This window comes from Podarcis cretensis (assembly GCF_951804945.1).
Source record: "Podarcis cretensis genome assembly, chromosome: 5".
Taxonomy (NCBI): Eukaryota; Metazoa; Chordata; class Lepidosauria; order Squamata; family Lacertidae; genus Podarcis; species Podarcis cretensis.
The window spans coordinates 71,985,111-72,002,785 of NC_137174.1; the positions used below are offsets into that span (position 1 = coordinate 71,985,111).

Here is a 17,675-nt window from a genome sequence, read left to right on the forward strand (position 1 = left end):
TGGCCAACCATTCCCATAATAAATAATTGCAAGACTAAAAAATGATAGTGATAATATCCATTTTAGAGCTTTGTTGGGGCTAAAAAATAATGCACGCCACAAAGATTTCAGACTTTACCCCTGAGAAATAAACATGAATACAAGTGTCACATGACTATGTCAGTGCTGCTAAGACAATTTTGCAGCAAGAAAAAAGGTAAGTCTGCTCTCACTGCCTACAGAAAATTAAAAAAGCAGAAATACAATCTTCTTCTCTTGAAAGATAAAAGTTTCAGACAAGCACTAGACTTCATAAGCATAATTTGTGGCATCATCTGTGGGGCACAATCCTGCCACGAGGGTGTAGTTAAACTGTAGACCAAGAACCCAGGAAAGAATTTCAGTGAGAATGCTAGGAAGAATTTGGAAATCTCACATTAAGCAGCTTTCCATAAGAGGGAGTCAAAGTCATGCTTGATGGCAAATGTAAAGGTTCCATCAGCTATAAATTAAGGAAGGAGGAAAGTTTCTGAAGGCCAGTGCAAACACCTTTCATAAAAACAGAGGAAGAGCTAATCCCAGAAAGGCCAACTGCACCCTCACCCAGAATTCCCCTAACCAGTAACAAGAGGAAGCAGAGGAGAACACTTTCCTCCACACTGTTCAGGTTGGAGCTGCACATATAGCTTCTCTGCCTCTATAGTGCTACATGGTTTATGGTTGGAGCTGCCAAAATAGGTGAGGAGGGGATATATAATCCCTCCCTGTGTTATAATGCTCAGGCTTGCACCGTATTCCCAAAACCAGCACTTCCTTACCTACAATGATTAATTTAGGGGAGAAAGGCGGCTTCAAAATAGTTGCATACAGAATGCTGAACTGGTCAACTGTTAAACCAAATGCAACAACACCTCCTTCTGTTCCTCCAAAGTCTCTCCAATTCAGCAATACCACACACATGCTAGATTCATCCTCCTCCTCGGTGTCAGATCAAAACTTCAATGGTCTACTTGTAGCATACTGCAATTCTTGTATAATGCCTAGTCGAGGGGTAGCAGACATGTTGCCTTCTAGATGTGGTGGGCTCCCTCAGCTCCAGCCAGAATGCCCAGGGATCAGGGATGATGGGAGTTGCAGTCCAAAGTATCTGGAGGGCTCCACATTGGCTAACCTATCAGGTTATTATAAGCATCATAGAAAGTCTTCATCTGACCATTTGTCCTCCTGCAGCATCTGTTAACCTGCAAAGCACCAAAATTTTTGTACAAGCTGCCCTGCGGCTCCTTGAATCAGAAAGTTATTTGGGCACAGGAGAATCTACTCTGAGACACATTGAGAAGTGAGGAAGACGAACTGATAACTAATAAGAGCCTATCCCAAAATAGCTCAAGAACAAAATGGAAAAGTGGTCACAGCAGCCACACAGTGGCAGGAGCCATTGTGGCTACGAGATCAAGCACTAGTGGTGAAAACTGCTCTGCTGGTGGATGCAACTCTGTTCAATAAACATTATTATAGTGGATTTAATTTCAGATATATAGACTTTGCTTGACTAGAAATGCAAATCTAAAGCTTCAGCTAGATGAGTGGTTACTGAAAATTTCACAACAAAGTAGAGACACAATGCACACCACATTTTTAGTACTCTCTCATTATTGTAATTGAAAAAAGTTATACTAAAAATATACATAGCTCTTCCTGTGGTTTCTGAACTGTCCCTTTCATTACTACTTCCCCAAAACATCATTTTTACTAGAGCCTTTTAGTTTTATATGCCTGTTTTGCACCACAAAACTTATTCATGACACATTATTTTCCCCAGAAATCCATTAGACAAAATGTTTCTTAACTATTGTTCTAATTATTCATGTATCATATATTGTTTTTAAGGTTCTTTTTTTAAACAAAAATATTTTAAACTTTGAGGGTTTTGCCCAGAAAATCTGACTAGAAATATAAATTAAATGCAGCTACTTGGTAGTCAACTTTTCAGATTCCTATTCTACTCCCCCCCCCACTCCCCCCCCCCCCCGCACTGTATTAAAGTTACTGGATAGGTGAAATAGAAAAAGGTGAAAAACCTCAAGCCTGCAAAAAGCTAGAAGGAAAAAATTATTATTGATATTTTATTTTAACTGAAACAGAAATCCAAGCAATAACTGCACAATTTACAAAAATACATGAAATTATAAATTAATTTTAAATAGCAATAATTACTATGATAATCCATAATAATGTCAGCAAATAAAAAATAAAGAGAAAAAGAAGAAATGAGCCAATATAAATTAGTGAATATCATATAATTGAAAGAAGGGAGCTATTAAAGAACCCACTTTATTTATATATCTATTAATAATAATAATAAATTTTTATTTATACCCCACTCTCCCCGGCCAGGGCCAGGCTCAGAGTGGCTAACACCATTTATTGTATAAATTACAATAAAACGTAATGGGGGGAAAAACAGTTAATTAAAATACGGCTTAAAATACAGCTTAAAATGCAGCCTCATTTTAGTAGTAGCCCATAAATCAAGACCATAAAGGGAGGAAACATCGGATATTCACCCGAGCCAGCTATCCATGCTGGTCCTACATGGGCCACCAAAAAAGCCAAGGGAAAATTTATATACCAAATCCCATATAAGGGGTCAGAGTGAGTCTAAGCCAAAGACCAGGCGGAACAGCTCTGTCTTGCAGGCCCTGCGGAAAGATGTCAAATCCCGCATGGTCCTTCATAAAAGAGAATCATATTCACATATTCTCACAAAATTGCAAAAGGATTTTAACTAATCCTATGCCCCTTCTGTTTGCTATCCCAAAGTTCTTTAAATATTCTTGCTCAAATATATTTTGTTTTCCCCTTGTTCAATGCAAAGCATCTAGATGTTTTTTCTTAAAGTTGCCCTTCACAATATTGTTTATATTTGATGCTACTTCAGACCAACAATTTTTAGCCTCGGGGCAGAATGAGACTCATACCATTTACCCTTAACTTTTTGGGAGTGGTAGTAGTCCAGATGCAAAACCATTCAAATTATAAACAAAATATATTTTGCATGCAAATAACTATTTCAATAGCTTTCATTCTATTGAAATTATTCTTATTCTATTTGCAATAAGAGAGTAAGTGACAGAAATATTTTGACATTTAAGACATTAACACAGATTTCAGTCTTTGCTCCACATGTATTGACAAATTATACATCAGGATACAGTATTGTTATTTTATCTAAACAACAATAGATACTCAAAACAGAGAACAAAGTAGATGCACTCCTCTAGCTAGCTTAGACAGCAGAGGGCGCTCTTATATGCAGATGAATTCACTAAACATTCAGAGCATGAACCTTTCTAAATACATAAATGTATTTTTCCTCCTTGATGGAGGACACGAAATAAGTAATATTTGTCTCCAACTAAAGTGAGTTTATTCAAAATATGTTTGAAGCCCTCATTTATTATGTATAACTAAGCTGTCAAAACCGACAGTTCTACTGTCAACTTAAAGATACAAGGTTGGGAAGGCTATGTGAAAACAAAACAAATTTTTTTTTATCTCTTCCGCCAGTGTATGCAAACCTTGACAGTAAGAAGGTGTAATTACTCAGTAAAGTACATTAGCAGTCATCAGAAGAAAGCTAAGGAATCTGTATTGAAGAGGCTTATGATTTAGCACCAGTCATCACCATGTCTACTACTACTATAGAAAAATAAGCTTTGAAGAAACACTTCTCCTTTGAAGTTGCACATTACATTATTCCACCATTTGGAAATATAAAAATCTGCATTAATGCTGCTGCCATTAGTGGGAGTCTTACCTACTAATTTATATATTAAAAATATAGCTATGATCCATAAAATGCTCAATAATTACTCATCATTGAAGGACGCAGTCAGGATGTCTAGAACACATGTGAAAGCTTGTTTAAGTATCTCTCTAGATAGGCCAAATGGTGTTATGACACCCTTCTTCAACCTGGTGCCCCTGCAGATGTTTTAATCAGAGGTAGCCAATACGGTACCCTCCAGATGTTTTGGAGTATGAGGAGGGATGTATGAGGAGGGAGACCACCCATGTCCATGTCCAAAATGTTGGCTCCCAATTGAAAAACCCAAATTCCACTGGTAAGAAGAAAGTTATTTGAAACACCAATCTAGAATGTTTCCTTCAGCACACTCATTTGACATACTGATGATCCTATCAAACGTTACGTAAAGAGAACTAAAGCCTTACAGTTGTGTTCTTGAGAAACATGCAGTGATGACAATATTTTGATGCATTGCGAAATATGTGTTGGTTACTAACTGCTACTAGGTCGAAAACAACCTTTAATTTCTTCAAATGTGTTCCTTCACCATGATGTTTTCTTTTATTGTCCCTTATCTTGTGAAATACAGTGTTTTACAAGGCAACAATACACTAAAAGGATTGATGATGCAGAATTAACTGTTCCTAAAACACCCATATTAATTTATGTGATGCCATATTGTTTATCTGCTCACTACCTGTGAAAAGGCACTGAATGTTATCAAAGATGCAACGAACATAAACATCCCTGTTCAGAAAAAAGCAGCAAGCTATTAAAAGCATGCCAAAACTTAAGAATTAGAACACAAATGCTTACAACAATAAATTGTCGTGTAAATAAAGAGCTAATCCAGCCCATATCTTCAAGAGAAGATCCAGTATTGTTATTATTATTATTAAAATTTTAAGTAGGATACATTTTTAATCCTGAAAGTACACCACCGTTCCAATTTGCACAGGTCCCATCTCAAATTACTTCGGTTTCCAAAATGTTCACACAGACCTGTGAGGTTAGCAAGTGAATGCAAGACAAATTGTCAGCTATAGTTATACTTGGAACAAAATGCAAGAACTGTGTTAAAATAGCTTCTACTGAAATTCAGTGAATAAGGAAGCTCAAACCTCTCTCAGGGCCAAAATATGCACACCCCCAGAAAACTATCTATAAACCAATACTACTGTTTATTTTGTGCCTATTATTTATTCCATTGCGAGTCTTGGATGCGCTCTTAATTGTTCAGGTGGACTCTAAAACTGTTTTGGAGAAAGAAATGTTGCCTTTCTAGAGCATGTACTTTGTGGCTGACCTAATTCTTCATTTCAAGCAGTTACTCAAAGGATGTTGTCGGCAATTGCTCGTTAAGAGAGCCAAACGCCTTGCCAAGCTTTAACTAGAAAAGACATTCCACTTCCATGAATGAGTGGACAAAAGGTTCATCCCATTTCCGACTGACTGTTTAGGTTCCCACCACCAGAAAAGCCCTTCCTTTCAATTCAGGTAGGATGGCTCAAGAAGATGATGACAAAAATACAGTTCCAGCCTTTATTAAAGAATGTTACACCCAACCAACAATGACATGTTAGTTACACTTTGCCTCCATGGCTGGAGGTTAGTAATGATTCTGCATATCACTTGTTGGAAACCATAGGAGGGGAGAGTGCTTTTGGGCTCAGATCCTGCGGGCGAGTTTCCCATAAGCATTTGGCTGACGACTGTGAGAAGAGGGTGCTGGGTTGATGGACTGTATGGAGTGGACGGAAGTGTCTGGCAGAGCCCGAGACCGGGGAGAGGAGATGGTGGAAGAAGATTGGAAGATTTAAAGTCTATATATAGAAATATTCTAAAATTAATGAGTGACAGGAAAATGTTGGAATGAATTTTTATGGCCTTAGTAGAAATGCTATAAGGAGTTAAGCTTAAATAAGTATACTAATTTTAATGGAAATAAGATTAAAAATAGGTTAAGATATTTATATGATAGAAAATGGAGAAAGATGGAAAGGAATTGCTGAAACAATTAATGGAAGTGGAATACAAAGAGGGAGGTGAGAGGAGGTCAGTGATATAAGGGAATGAAAGTTAGAATATGGAAAAGGTATGATGTATGTTTTTAAATTGTTTTTGTTTTGTTTTGTTCATTGTGTTAGATAATGTGTTAAGGTTGTGTTTTGTATGGTTTACATACTGTATTGTATTGTGTTATTTTTTCTTGATCTTCTTGTTTTTTCCCCCTCTCTTGTCTCTTTTTCCTTTTTAAAAAGTAATAAATATTATTTTTAAAAAAAAAGAGAGAAGAGGATGCTGGACTAGATGGGTCATTGGCCTGATCCAGCAGCTTCTTATGATGTTCTTAGGGCATGTGTAATGCTCCTGCCCACCCAGCAGTTCGAAAGCACTCTTGAGTGCAAGTAGATAAATAGGTACCGCTTTATAGCGGGAAGGTAAACAGCGTTTCCGTGTGCTGCGCTGGTGCTGGCTCGCCAGAGCAGCTTCGTCACGCTAGCCACGTGACCCGGAAGTGTCTCCGGACAGCGCTGGCCCCCGGCCTCTTAAGTGAGATGGGCGCACAACCCTAGAGTCGGACACGACTGGCCCGTATGGGCAGGGGTACCTTTACCTTTAATGCTGCTGTGCCCTCAAAATGTAGTTTTAGAGCATTACATGCTAGATGACCTACAGTTCTTAGTTGCAGTGCAGTTAACTATTCTGATACTATACCCTATTCTCATAATCTACTGCTTGACTAATATCTTCCAGCAAGCTCTTTAAAAACCAATACAGTCAAGTGGACTACACTGTACTTTAGACTTCAGATACCAGTACAACAGCCATGTCCTCTGTCCTATTATAAATCTATTTGGGGGTAAAAGCAAGTCCTGAACACATGGGTCTTGGATAGAAACTACCAATTTTGAAAAACGTATCTTTCTAACAAATAATGTGTTCCTCCCATCTTTTTTTTTTTTTTAAGTGTCCACACAAGTTATTACTGGGCATGTCGAGCATCTTTGCACATAGGAGGGCTAGAAATGAGGCAAAATTGCCCTTTTGATTCTGTGGAGACATTCAACACCAAATGGAAATTCTTATACAAATAAATATTCTTTGGCTTCAAGCTCAAGATTCCACTTCCAAAAATAAAAGTATGCAAGAGCATCAAAAGCTGTCTGTCTGCTATGTGAATAGCTTGTAAGCTATTTATAATTTGCTTTGGTACAAAAAGACACTACAGAGATTTAGGCAGAATCCACACACACACACACACAGACCAGTATTTCACAGAATATATTTTGAATTGGGCTCTTACCAACTGAGGCCATGAGATGCACTGTACTGTCTAATTTTAAACAAATTCTTGTCTAGTTTTAAGCAAATTAAGTTTCACAGTTATTTCACAAGCGTCCCCATAGTTCAAGAAAAATGTCTCTCTTTCAAACCCAGACACACAGAGAGAGTGGGAGAAAACAAAAGATAAGAAAATTATCAACTCCGGTCTGAACATCTCTTTAATGTTCTCATTTTCCATTTCAATTCAGGGATTTGCTCTACGCTAAATATTTCTTAGATATTCCCTATACAAGCGTAACTTCATTAAATTCAGTTGTGCTGTTACCACTTTTACACTCACCAGCAAGAGAAGAAAAGCTAGAGGTCCTTCAAAAGCCTCCCTGTGGTGACCATTACCTTACAGAGGCAGACAAGGACATCTGTCTGTGTTGCAGATCGTTTCTACCCTATGGGCAACATATCCAGCCCCAGACTAAGATGTAAGGACTGAGACGCCCACTTTTTATTATAGTCACCTGTTCTCTTTATGGCACTCCTTTGATGCCCTATACCACATTTGTAAATTACCATTCAACCATAGCACATAAAAATCTCATCCCGATAAGAATGAGGTCTTTTGAACAGCCTAGGAAGAAAAGAAGCTCCTGCTACAAGTATTGGCGGGAATGTGAGCTAATGAAGTTTTCGTAGGGGCTAGTAACTTGACCGGACATGTTTCCAAGGGTGGCCTGACCGCACAAAATTCGGGGTAAAGGGTAAGCAGAAAAGTACCCGAAGGGGGAATCTCAGATACACTCATTCCTTCTTCTGGAGATGGAAATCGGAGAACTAAATTGGGAAGCTCCCCCCAAAACACCCCCCCCCGATATACCGCATAGTTGTGGGCTTTGGGAATTTACAAGTATTCATTTACTACGCACATGACAGATTTAGAGGAAGGAGAGGGGCCAAAAGAGCCCTTGTGAATTCAGCTCAATAAATCGCACAGGGGGGCTTTTGCAAACCCAGCAGTTATTTATTTCTGGCTGCCCAGCCGCCGCCGCCCCCCGTCCCACAAACTCAACCCCTCGTTAGAATTCAATCCGAAAAAGAGGAACCTTAATGGAAATGTTCATATATATGTGTGTGTGTGTCTCCCTGAACTGCCATAGGGTAATAAAGAGTTAGTCATGAAGTTGATAAGCAGCCGAGAAAGAAAGGGAAAGTACACAGGCCGGGGGGGGGGAGCAGGATGAGAGGGGTCGCCAAAATAAACCCTCATTTTTGGAAGCTGGGGCTGGGGAGGGGGGGCAAAGAAATCCCACTGAAAGGGAAGGGAAAGGGCGGGCCAGGCGGAGACCACAGGGAGGAAAGCGCGACCCCCAGGAGCTCTCACCTCTCTCGCCCTCGCTGGAGAAGCGCCTCTCCGGGGGAATAAGAGCGGCGGCGGCGGCGGCGGCGGCTGAGTTTCCTCTCTGCTGCTCCTCCCGCTCAGCTCAGCGACTAAGCCGAGCGGCCGCCCCGACTCCCGCATTTATCCCGCCCGCCGGCGAGAGAGCGCAGAAGCGGCCGGGCGGCGCCCACTCGGCTTTCCCCCTCCCACTGGGGCCGCCGCCGCCGCCGCCGCCGCCGCCGCTTGTCTCCTCAGCAGCGGCCGCCTCCTCCTCCTCCGCCTCGCCCAGCTCCCGCCCTTCCTCGAAAGACCACGCCGCGAGGAGGCCTCGCCTCCCGGCCTGAGGCGCCACCTCCCTCCCTCAAGTCCAGAAGCGCCTCTCCTGCCAAGAGCGTCCAAGGCGCTCGAGAGGAAAAAAAAAAAAGGGAGCACCGAGGAGAACAACGATGGGACTCGATGTGTAAACACGGGTTTGGAGCGAGTCAAGCAGAACCTGGGTCCCGCCAGAACCCGCTTAGAAGTGTTGTTTGTTTCTTTGTTATGGCGTGGTGTTTTTTGCATCGCCAGCCTCATCATTAGAGTTTTATAACGAGGTTTGTTTTAAAAACTTGAGTTCCTTTCACAGTCGCTCATTAGTAAGGGGGATAAAAGCGAGGGGGAAAAAATAACAAAGCAACTCATTTCTGTTATTACAATGGAATTTCATCACGAGTTTTCTAGCCCGCCTGTCTCTCAAGTAGCCCCTGCAAGAAAATGTTGCAGCATGGAGTGCTTGCTGAGGAAGCCAAGCTGCCAAATTCTGGGATATGCCATTGTCCCTTCCCCAGTTTTCTGCTTTCCAGCAGCTCAGACAACACTCTGTGTCCAATTGGTTCTGAGGGGGAATCCTTCCTAAAGATTTATCGAACTTTGGGAAACCTTTGAGCCTTCTTTCAGCCTAAGTTGGATACTTCCTTTTTGAAGCATAGATGGTGCCATTTTGGTTAAATAGGAATTCCCACTGGCCAAATACATTCACTATTAGTATACAGTCATACCTTGTGTTATGTTTGCTTCATGTTACGTTTTTTTCAGGTTGCATCCCGCGGCGACCCGGAAGTACTGGAAAGGGTTACTTCCGGGTTTCACTGCTCGCGCATGCGCAGTAGTGCTAAATCACACTTCGCACATGCGCACAAGCACCAAATCACGCCACGCACCTGTGCAGATACGGTGCTTCAGGTTGCGGGCTTTTCACGTTGTGAACGGGACTCTGGAACGGATCCCATTCGCAACCAGAGGTACCACTGTACAGGGCAGGGGTGAGGAATATCTGTCAGCAAGACAGCTGCATTCCTTTCTGAACAGCTTTTCAAGGGCCACATGCTGGGGGGTGGGTTGGGGGAGGGTGTCGCAGAAGCAAAAGCAACAGATGTAACTTTTACCTTTGCATGGTATGCTAATTACTACACACTCACAAACATGGGCATAGCCAAGTGGGGTCAGGGGGGCAGCTGCCTCCCCCAAATCAAGTAAATCAATAAAAATACTTAACTGAGGTTCTGCCCTCCCTAACATGAAGCCTGCGCCCCAACATAAATCCTGGCTACGCCCATGCTCACATAAACCCTCTATCCTCCATCTAGACAGTGCACTCTGAGGAAACCCTACCGAGACTCATCAACCATTTTGCCCAAGCCTGCAGGGAATTTGGCCCACATCAGCCTGTCAAAAACCAACATCCTGGATCAGGATGACGCCAACCCTCCATGCATCACCTTTGGTGACCACATTCTTGAGGTGTCAGATGATTTTTGTCAATCTGAGTTCCATCAAAACCAGCAACCAGTGCATATTTATCTATGTACTGTACTTATATGCACTCCTTTCTGCCAATTCCCCATGATTTATAATCCAAAATGTAAAACAAGCCGAAAACAGCAGAATTCAGTCTGTTGTGGCCTCTTCAGGAGCCAATATGATGAGCTTAGGCTCCTCTCTTGCTTTCTTCTCGGGATGCAAAATTATATGAGATACGTTATACTGAAAGACAGTGACTGGTGTGAAGTAATTCAACAAGCATCATAACAGCAATAGTTGAACCCAGATCATGGGATAAGTAGACAAGTTTGGTCAGTGAGTAGTTAAAAGTCATTATTTCAAAGTGGAACAAAGTAAGCAGTGGGATTTCCTCAAGCTCCCTAGGGGCTGATGCCAGCTAGTCAGTAAAGTATAATCAGATAGCCAAAGTTTGGATTAGGCTGTAGAGCTGATATGGGGTTTAACATTGGCTTATTTTTGTCAGCTTTGTGCATTGCGTGCCAGAAATATTTTTCCTGTTATTACCACATGTATCCTTGGCAACACAAACAAATGAACACCTTTCACACTTGATGGAAAGCAACATTTTACAGTTTGAATGATCTTAAAGTGACAAATGGGATTTTGCAGAAATATATGATCTTTCCTTTTCTTACTAGTCATAGTGCTAGGTTTTCTGTAGGAAACAATCAAGAGTGTTTTTGCTTTTAACTATTCCCCCTGCCCCCATATCACACTTAAGATACTCATATGCCTACTCTCTTGAATGCCAAGCATTCAAGTTCACACCTTTTCAGTAGCTATAACCATGGGTACTGTCATAAGAGAAATCTGAAGAAGTGTGCATGCACACGAAAGCCCATACCAATAACAAACTTAGTTGGTCTCTAAGGTGCTACTGGAAGGAAATTTTTTATTTTGTTTCGACTACGGCAGATCAACACGGCTACCTACCTATAAGAGAAATCTAATTAGTGGTTTATTAACCAAGTCCTGATTCTTCTTCAAATACAGATTCAGTAAAGCAAGCTCTGGAGACTTCATGATCTGATGATGAGTAATTTTACTTATCTCATTAAACACTAGTTTCCCAAAATTTGTCACCTTCGGGCATATCCACCAGAAGTGTGTATAAGTACCCCTGTCTCCACACATTTGCTAGCACAAGGCAATTTCTCACATATGCTGTAGTCCCCCTGCTGGACCCGTAACCTGTTGCTGAGGTAATTTATATAGTGTGACTTTGGAGAGGGTTTAGTCTGTAGACCTGAGTCCAGCAAGGGTTAAAATCTAATTGAGGATCCCGTTGTAGAAGTAGTCCAACCCGCTTCAATGTAGATCTTTATTCGTTACCTCCAGCCACATTCTCAGCATTTTCCCCGCCTGCCACTTTTCTCTAACTAAAGGGTTCTTAACCTTTTTAGTCCAGTGGGCACATTTCAGGTTTTGAAAGAGTGTACTGGAAGCACAAAATAGCTGCTATGGGGCAGGGTGGGGCTTAACACAAAAAATGGCTGCCATGGGAAGCATGCGGTAACACAAAATAAGAGAGAGTGCTGCCCCTGACAACTTTATAGTTAACATAGGAAGTCAGTTATGTCCTGCTGGTCCTGCTTGGGGAAATCACATCTTACTGATCACACACACACACACACACACTTGCTGTTGCTGTCTAATGGCAACAGGGTGAAGTGGCCACACCACACTCATTCCACAGAAATCTCATAGAAGGTGCCTGTACATGTTGCCCCATAATTTACATTCTAGGAGGGCTAGAGACTTGCTTTAAAAAGAAGCGAAAGTTCAGACTCTGGGGTGCATCTACCCAGATGCACCAGTAGAAGCTTTCATGCGTACCATGGCACAAACAAGTGCCAGGTTGGCAGCTCCTGCTCTAACTCCTTTCATCTTAACTACTGGGGCACACTTCTTAAACGCAGACTTAAAAATAATGGAATACAACAGGTAGAGCCTAGGAGGATCAGATTGCCTGTTGCCATGTAGTCTTATGAGTTCAATTTCACTTAGCAAGAAGCAACCATCTATAGCCCTATTAAGCAATCACAGTTTCCCAGGTGAATGAGCATTTGAGCAGGATTGCGTGTGTATCCATTATAAGTTAATGATTACAAATTAAAGGAAAATACATTGGATCACTGCTTTTGTTCATTGTGCTGAGTAAAATGATTTCAGGAGAGTTTTCCTGTGTAAAGGTGATACCGTACAGGCTGGGATTATAAATGCAAAGGCCAGCACAGTTAAGTTCACTTGTGTAGAGTTCCCCATCTGTCACAAGACTGTACTCAATTTAATTCTGTTCTCTTTATTTAGGATTTATTTTCTTCATATTGTACTGAAAGTAATGGGCCTTGTTTACATATGCTAACAAATGTGATTGAAAAACTGAAACATAGCAGTTATTTACAAAAAATAATTTCAGCAGGTCTTCTCTGAGCAAAGTTAGCTTCATGAGCTTGTCTTACCAGTTTGGTGCAGAATCCCCAAGAATGAGATGGAGAATTTTGTACTAGACAAAAAAAAAATTGGTCAAAGAGCATATAAGCTCTCAAGGCCTGCATTTCCAGTCACCGACAGAATTTTAGTAGACATTTTCAAGAGATAATTTAATACCCAGCAAGTTGTAAATAACTTCCTGCATGAAATTGCATTTTATTGAGTATAAATATGGATTGGATAGTAATTTACTGTGACGTACCGGAGAAATGTAGAGCTGATTCTTTTGTACTGGAAGTAGAGTCAATCAAACCCAATTGTACAGGAACAACTGAAAAATGAAAAACCACAGGGAGATTTGTCCTGATGTGGGAGTTGGGAACATGTTGAAAGAATTGTTTCAGAATGTTTAGTTACCTGCTGTTAGACAATGACTAATTGGCAGTGTGAAACTCTGCTGATTCTTTTGAGATGACATTATTATTTATCAGCTTACTTTGAGTGAAGCAATATTGCAACATTTAAGCCAGTAAATTGGTTGTATGTTCTTAATTGTGTGTTCACCTATAAGGGTTAGGAAGATAGTTGAGCCTGACACCTTTACATGCAAAGCATACCACTTAACTATCAAGGAGTCAGGAGTTGGCATGGATAGCCAACCACCAATGCTCATGTCCTGCCAGACGCTCTACTGCAGGAGCACCAAATTGACTTTACTGATACATTTGCACTATGCCAACCTTTCCACTGGTTCGCCCTCCCCCTTTCTTTCCCGGGAAGTACTGTAGCAGAGACTAAGCTGTTGGTAGTTCAGATGAGTATTCTGACCCATCACACCATCTGACCATGAACTATTGATAACATAAAGGTAAAGGGACCCCAGACCATTAGGTCCAGTCACAGACGACTCTGGGGTTGCGGCGTTCATCTCGCTTTATTGGCTGAGGGAGCAGGCGTACAGCTTCCGGGTCATGTGGCCAGCATGACTAAGCCGCTTCTGGTGAACCAGAACAGCGCACAGAAACACAGTTTACCTTCCCGCCAGAGCAGTACCTATTTATCTACTTGCACTTTTGTGCTTGCGAACCGCTAGGCTGTCAGGAGCTGGGACCCAGCAACGGGAGCTCACCCCGTTGCGGGGATTTGAACCGCCGACCTTCTGATCAGCAAGCCCTAGGCTTTGTGGTTTAACCCACAGTGCCACCCACGTCCCTATGATAACATACTTAATTGTATTATAATAACCACTCCACTTTTTAGATGCCTCTGTACTGAACCATTCTGTATGTTGATAGCATGATCAAAACTAGTTAAACGTAGGAATGGTGAGAACCAAATTAAGGTAGAAGGACTCCTGGACGGTTAAGTCCAGTCAAAGGCAACTATGGCATTTGTCCACAGACAGCTTTCTGGGTCATGTGGCCAGCATGACTAAACTGCTACTGGCACACGGAGGTCTGTGACGAGTGCCAGAGCACACGGAAACACTGTTTACCTTCCTGCCACAGTGGTACCTATTTATCTACTTGCACTGGTATGCTTTTGAATGCTAGGTTGGCAGAAGCTGAGACAGAGCAGTGGAAGCTCACTCCATCGTGCAGATTTGAACTGCCAACCTTCCGATATGGAACATCCCTTAATAGATTCTCCCATGTTGTTGCTTTTAAAGTGTAACTAGAAGGCACAAGGGCTCCCTGATTCCAACCAGGTACATTATGCTGTGGATGTGGGGGATTTAAGCCTTTTCCCAGCACTAGTTTATCAGTTAAAATCTCACACACATAAACACACTAACCTGCATCAGTTGATCTTGGGAACAACCCTGGTACCACAAACAGATAAGATACTTTGCTCAAAGAAAATTAAAAGACCGCTATTCCTAATCTCACAATTTCCATTGCAGAGACTGGAACAATGAACTATTCTTCTCAAAACAGGAATACAAAAGTAACAAAAGGAAAAGACAAAAAAAGGAAGCAAAAGAAAAGAAAACAAGGGTTTGGAAGTACATGCGTTAAAATTAACAGCACCCTTGGAAAACAGGAGCCATCAAGAAAACAACTGTGTTTTTATTCTTTCCAGCAAGAACTGCAAATGTGTAACATCTTTTTCTTGCTTTCCCTTTTTTCTTTTCTTCAAAAATGTTTTCTTAAATATTGAGCCAGCATTAGAATGATTCACTGCACTGAGGAAAAACAAGATAAAGGATCAATGTTACTAAATGTTGGAAGCTTAGGTGCACAAAGAGAAACAATACTGTCCTGGGAAACGATGGAATCCCTGATCTTTTTACAATGATGTACAGAAACTCAGGAGTTATGGCACATGCTGAGCAAAAAGCAATGAGATTTTTTTATCTGAGTTGCATTGGAATATTAATAGTTTTGGAGAAAAGCAAGGCCTTTAAAGAACTGTGATGGTAACAATCATTTAGCTTAAGCAAGCAGAAATAAGAACGTAATCAACATTAAAAAAAACATTAGGCATTGGTTTAAGAATATAAAAAATAAGTGATGATGAACCTCAGCTATATATGACTTCCCCACAAATGACGGATGTTTCTGAGCTTGAAAAGGAAAAAGAAAAGGGTTATGATTTGGAAATTCAGGGCAGCATCTAATGCACTTGTATTAGATTTATGCTTGTGCAGTGGAAATTCTCACCCTTCCCCAAATCTGCTACGGAGGGCTGGGAAAAACCTCAGAACAGATTTAGCGGGTCCACGGGTTATAGGGAGGAGAAGGGAGAAGTTCCATTGCACAAGTATAAATCCCTTCATTAACAAATTCACTTACTTAATTCACTACCAGACTTTTAGAAGACATCTGAAGGCAGCCCTGTTTAGGGAAGTTTTTAATGTTTGATGTATTACGGTATTTTAATATTTTGTTGGAAGCCGCCCAGAGTGGCTTGGGAAGCCCAGCCAGATGGGCGGGGTATAAATAATAAATTATTATTATTATTATTATTATTATTATTATTATTATTATTGCTGCTGCATTGGATTCAACCCTCAGAATGCAATAACTAACAAAATAAATAACTGATAAATAATTGTCAAAGGGGGTATTAATGAGGCAATGAAGCACAATATACAGCCTCTGTTTCCCAAACGCCAACCTCATCTACTGTCCAGAATAGACTTGGTATACCCTGTTCATGCAGACGAGGCTCTGACAACCAAAGCACTGTGGGAGAACTGTTTCAACTAGGTCTAAGGAAATGTTGTCCCATAGTAAAAGCTAGTGCCCTTTTATCCTTAAAGCTACATTTAACTTTCTCCATTAACTCAGAACACCACATCATTAAGTGCCTTGTCTAACTTCTTTTTTTCTTAATGGGTCTGCTAAAATTCAGTGCTGTTTTTTTAGATGTGGATGACATCAACAATACTCTGGCCTTGTATCTCCTGGGAACTATGATGGTACGCAAAGCTAGGAGAAAAGGGCAGACTGACCAACCAGAGGAGGAAGAAAGATGTGGTCGTGGTGAAGGTTGCAGAGAACCATCACTGCAGACTGAATAAGTGGAATTTGTTGTTGTTTAGTCGTTTAGTCGTGTCCGACTCTTTGTGGCCCCCTGGACCAGAGCATGCCAGGCACTCCTGTCTTCCACTGCCTCCCGCAGTTTGGTCAAACTCATGCTGGTAGCTTCAAGAACACTGTCCAACCATTTCGCCCTGTGTCGTCCCCTTCTCCTTGTGCCCTCCATCTTTCCCAACATCAGGGTTTTTTCAGGGAGTCTTCTCTTCTCATGAGGTGGCCAAAATATTGGAGCCTCAGCTTCAGGATCTGTCCTTCCAGTGAGTACTCGGGGCTGATTTCCTTAAGAATGGATCGGTTTGATCTTCTTGCAGCCTATGGGACTTTCAAGAGTCTCCTCAAGAAACCATAAAAACTCTGCAGAAAACTTTTGTGGACAGTGGGTGGTTTTTATTTCTTTCCCAAATTTGCTTGCTCTCTTCTATATAAAATCAAGGGCAAAGAAGCCCCCCCCCCAAGTGGTATGAAAGACATAATAATAATTTCCCATAGTTAGGGATGAACAGATCAGTCTGTTTCTGGTTCATGTCGATTTTGCATGTGATCATAAGTCCCAATTCATTTCTGCATTAATCTGTACTACAAAAATATATCTAAAGACTATTTTATTACATCGTTTATCGTATTTCTAAACTTATTTTATAAGAACTCATTCTGTGGCCAACTGAGCGCTGTTTAGACAGCACAACTGTACCTACCATGTGACAATAAAGGCAGCAAAGGAATCCTACCTTACTGCTTCTATTACATTCTCAAGTCATCATCCAGCAGAGCTTTTCTAGGTTATCTGGGACCTGATACAAGTTACAAGAAAGGAGATTCTGACTAATCATCAGGAATAACTTTATAACAGTAAGAGCTGTTTGACAGTGGAACAGACTCCCTCGGGAGGTTGTGGACTCTCCTTCACTGGAAGTTTTTAAGCAGAGGTAGGATGGCCATCTGTCATGGATGCTTTATTTGACATTCCTGCATTGCAAGGGGTTGGACTAGATGACCCACCCAACTCTGCAATTCTTTGTTTCTACGTATGACACTTGGGATTTTTTATCAACCATTTTTATTGCCATGTAAGTCAATAAAAATTATTGACAGCCTCAGTCCAGTATACCTGAAGGAGCGTCTCCGCCTCCATCGTTCTGCCCAGACACTGAGGTCCAGCGCCAAGGGCCTTCTGGCAGTTCCCTCACTGCAAGAAGCCAAGTTGCAGGGAACCAGGCAGAGGGCCTTCTCGATGGTGGCACCTGACCTGTGGAATGCCCTCCCACCAGATGTCAAAGAGAAAAATAACTACCAAATTTTTAGAAGACATCTGAAGGCAGCCCTGTTTAGGGAAGCTTTTAATGTTTAATAGGTTATTGTATTTTAGTGTTTTGTTGGAAGCCGCCCAGAGTGGCTGGGGAAACCCAGCCAGATGGGTGGGGTATAA

General features: G+C 41.3%; 1 protein-coding gene across 1 annotated transcript in view; it reads right to left on the reverse strand.

Annotated features, from left to right (window-relative positions):
- The window catches only part of SERPINE2 (serpin family E member 2), a 29,301-nt gene extending 20,703 nt beyond the window's left edge, over positions 1-8,598 (reverse strand). The window contains exon 1 of the mRNA XM_079975910.1: positions 8,454-8,598. The gene's annotated coding sequence lies outside the window, so the exon portion shown is untranslated. The remainder of the gene's footprint in view (positions 1-8,453) is intronic.
- Positions 8,599-17,675: the final 9,077 nt, after the last annotated feature.